The following is a 4,594-nucleotide window of genomic DNA, read 5'->3' on the forward strand; positions in this document are numbered from 1 at the left end:
GATGAGCATGGGTGCTATATAAGAACATGTACAGTTTTTCTTCGCATGTCTCCTCCCCTACATGATCCGTCTCTAGGAATATGTTCCTCATGTTTGAAAGAAACATCAAGCCAAAACTACTATTATATATTGAACGGTATTTGGTGCTAGAACCAAGCGAATAGGAAGCATGGAGCACCCCCAAGGTCCATATTCGCTTGATTCTGACTCGTGTGTTGAGGTCATAATAGGTCACGTGATGAGAGCCAAAACCATGCGAATAGGAGCTTGAAGAATCCCCCAAGGCCCCTCTTTACTTGGTTATGACCCATGTTATAATGTCAGTATAATTCACGATGTACCCATGTCCTTTCAGCACAAAGGGTCACAACCAAGTGAATAGTGAGCATGGACAATCCCTCAAAATCTCTATTCACTTGGTTCTGACCCATGTGTTGAGGTCATAATCGATCATTGGATGAGAGTCAGAGAAGCAGGCACATAGGGGCTTGAAGAATCCCCCAAGGCCCCTATTTGCTTGGTTCTGACCCATGTGATGATGTCAGTGCAATTCACGTTGTACCCATGTTTTTTTGGCATAGAGGGTCAGAATTAAGCAACTAGTGAGCCTAGAGAATCCCTCAAGGTCTCTATTTGCTTGGTTTTGACCCATGTGTTGAGGTCATAACAGGTCACATGATGAGAGTCAGAACTAGACGAATAAGGGTCTGAATAATTCCCCAAGGTGACTGAGAGGTGGCTATTGTCACGCAAGGCTTAGTTATCAGTAATAAATACCAAAGGGCACATTTGTATGTTGTGGATGCAGTGTTTTTGGGTACGTGAGCAGTTTTGGTTGTTGCAAGTAAAAAGCACTACAGAAGCTTGTCATTTTTGGACAATGTATGAGAGAGGGAAGAGAGAGATGGTCATCGCTTCTCAAACTCTGTCAAAATTGGCAGAGTGGAGGCATGGAGGTAGCATTTTTAGAATGCAACAAAAGCTTGCTTGCGTGTGCAAAATGATGCCACACTACCCGTGTGAATGTGCCCTAAGCCCACTCACTATGCCCAAACATAGCATTAAATGAACAACCATACCCTTGCACGGTCACACAAGGAGTTATTATTCCAACTACACCTTGAACCAATTGTTATGATTCGTAACTATGCCAATTCTAGCATTGCATGACCACAACATTACCATGCTATGAGCCTTTTAACCCTAATGACTACTCTCCCTTGAGGTGTTCGTCCCCTTGTGCCCTAACCCCATGACACAGTGGCTTTGGTGCGCCCAGAGGTGAAACACACAGGCAGAAGAGAGCGAGCTAGAGGGGGGGGGGGGGGGGGAGAGAGAGAGAGAGAGAGAACCTGTCTCTGCAATATCCAATGACACCGGGGTGAATGATGATGCCATAGGTAACAAACTCAAAGCTTTGGAGGCTGCTGAGAGCAAGATCGCGAGAGGTGGCTGAGAGCAAGATCGCAAAAAGACAAAGGCAAGGGTGATGGTGATGCGGAAGTGATAGACTCAAAGCTTTGGAGGGTGCTGAGAGCAAGATCATGAGAGGTGGCTGAGAGAAGATTGCAAAAAAGGAAAAGGCAAGGGCGAGATTTGTTTCTCCTATTTGGAGATGGAGATGGTGATTGCAACAGTGATCAGTTTCTGGCACCAAACGATAAGTCAAAAAAGGAAAGTGGGTTGTGCTCATAAGAACAACCAATATAAACACAATAAATGAACGTAGATTCTCATGTAGTACGGTTGATCAACCGCCATCAAATTAGAAATGTGGCTCGTTAAAGACTCGCATGCTCCAAAGTTTAGAGGCAGCTACCCCCACCTCCAAGCATCAGCCTACCCCCGCCTAGCATTTCAACTCTACCCACGTCCCAACTGAGCGTTCATGCACTGAGAAAATAGTAAAAGGACAAGTAACAGACTCCCGCCTGTAGCGTTTGTGCTCCCAACCCTCTTTTCATATCCTCCTTTGCCTCTCTAGTGCTCCCATCCCTCTTTCTACGTCCTCTTTTGCCTCGCTTTGTTGACGTAGATCTCTATACACATTGTAGAGGTATGCTATTATACTTTTGTGTAGTTCTAATTTGGGAGGTCAGTACCAAGTGCAGAATGGCAAGAGAACTATGTTTGATGCTCCTCTTTGCTTGGTACTGACCATCGTCCTTGCAGTTGTGTTTGTCGCTTGGAGTCCCTTTAGCGAAAGGGACATTCGCTCATAGAATGTGGTGTGGTTTTTATTTTATACTGTTTGTAGAGATGGCTCGTGAAAAGGCCAAGCCTAGAAGAGCAACATGTCAGTCCTTGCATGCTCAAGCAAGAAGAGGTCGATACGAGGGGCACAGATGCGTCCTATAGGAGCTCTGAAGGATCAAAAAACACATGCAACCGACCATCCCACAACTTCCATTTCAACAAGTTGTGCGAGAGATGCTCGATGCGTCCTATAGGAGCTCTGAAGGATCTAAAAACACATGCAACCAACCATCCCACAACTTCCATTTCAACAAGTTGTGCGAGAGATGTGCGAGCATTAGAGAGTGGGTATGCAATGGTCCAACAATGCTCTTCTCTACATGTAGGAGATTGTAGAAGACTACCTCATTGAATTCTTGAGGGATGGCTAAATCCTAGCTGCCCATGCCCATCACATCACAATTATGCCTCGAGATTTTGACATCCTTTGGAGGTTGCATTTTTGCTACGATTGACTGCTTTAGTCAGTGCCTATCTGAGACAGTCAAACAATGGATATTCTTAACATCCCCCCTCTCCATTCTCGTGCGTGAGAGACAGAGCCTTCAAGGGGTGAAAGCAATAGAAGCACCCGATTAGAGGCACAATCACTCCTCAAACTAGATGGATGGGTAGGCAACAAATCCCGATCCTGAGGGAGTACCCGAGCCGGTACAACTCCACTCAAGCAGCCTGAGCCAGTCAGGGAGGAGCCCGCACAAGTAGAGCCAGAGACAACTCAAGAATAGCAAGAGGCAACCTCTTCTTTGCAAGGGCCAGCCAACGTAGAGCAAGGGCCAGCCAACACAGATCAAGCGCCTCTGTTGAAAGACTATCATCTTTTAGAGGAAATCAACAAAGAAAACGAAGAGGAATTGCAAGAATTGGCCAATTCAATGCCTCTTTGTGCACAGATTCATCTGCCTGACAGGTCAGAGGAGGATTGTATTTCTAATCTTAATCGACGAGATTTCTTATGCACACGCAATTTTTTCAACATTGCTTTCTGGTATTAAGTTCATTATAGGTCACACTATTGGGGTCAGAATCAAGCGAATAGGGATCCTTATATATATATATGGTATTGACCCATGTTTTTGCAGTATTGGTCTTCAAAACCAAGTGAATAGGGGCCAAGGAAATCTTCTAGGGTCCCAATTTGCTTGGTTCTGACCCATGTCTTTGCAACAATGAGGGTCAAAACCAAGTGAATAGAGACCCTAATGAATTTTTCAAGGCCCGGATTTGCTTGGTTTTGACCCATGTCTTTGCTCTATTACAGTTCATAACCAAGCAAATAGGGACCCTAGGGAATTTTTCTAAGGCCTTGATTCACTTGGTTCTGACCTATATCCACTAAGCAATCTTATCACTAGCATTTATTCATGTTAGGAATGCTATCTCACTTCTGCCTACAGACATGCAGGACAAAATATACGTAGTAGATCTGCTTATCTTGCCTTTGCTTTAAAACAACGAGGTTTCCTTTTTGGCACTGGTATGCTGGTTCAACACAATAAATTGGTATCTAGCACACTTTGTGGTCATTGCTTACAATCGAACGTGAGTTTTGCCTTGTTAAGTAAAACCTATGTTGGATTTAGGATCTTTTTTTTTCCTCATCCTTGATGGTTTTTGTGTTTTTTTTGTAGTGAACATTGGGGTCTCTTGTTATTTGACGTTGAAGAGAAGATTGTATGCTACAGAAACTTTGGGCAACGCAAGGGGTTCCATGGGCATGTTAAGACGTAAGGCACATCTTTATGTGTTTGCTTGTAGTGTATGTTTGTAATGCCTTACTGAAGAAAGTGCTTATCTATGTAGTGCCACGAGAAAATTTTATGCTATGTAGAGCACATATTGTTAGAACATGATCTAGGTGATGCCACTCAGCACTGACGCATCAACATGCCCACACAGGTTGATGACTATAGCTGTGGTTGGCGGACGTGTATAAATGCTATGCTCCTTGTTAGCCAAATTTTGGATGTACCAAACGTGAGTACACGTGTTTTTTCAATGCTTGTATTGATGCAAAGTTTGTATTAGAATAAGTAACTTATTTACTTACTTTCTTATTATCATGCTTCTACATAACTATAGCCCCTATGATGTGCACTAATTTTCTATAATGGTCATTCACCATATTATATTTTTGGTGCAAAGATGTTCAAGAGAGGAAAGCGCTCAAGATGAGGAGTTTGAGAGGGCCTGCATTGAAGAAGCGATGCAACAGTCCCAACAGCCTCAAAAGGAGATTTGAAACATGCAAGAGGTAATCAATCAATATTATGTGGATGCCATAGAAGTAGAGGATTGGGCTACACGTCAACGGCAAGAGCGAGAACATAGGGAAGCT

This window comes from Adiantum capillus-veneris, chromosome 12 (assembly GCF_014529385.1).
Source record: "Adiantum capillus-veneris isolate H3 chromosome 12, ASM1452938v2, whole genome shotgun sequence".
NCBI lineage: Eukaryota > Viridiplantae > Streptophyta > Polypodiopsida > Polypodiales > Pteridaceae > Adiantum > Adiantum capillus-veneris.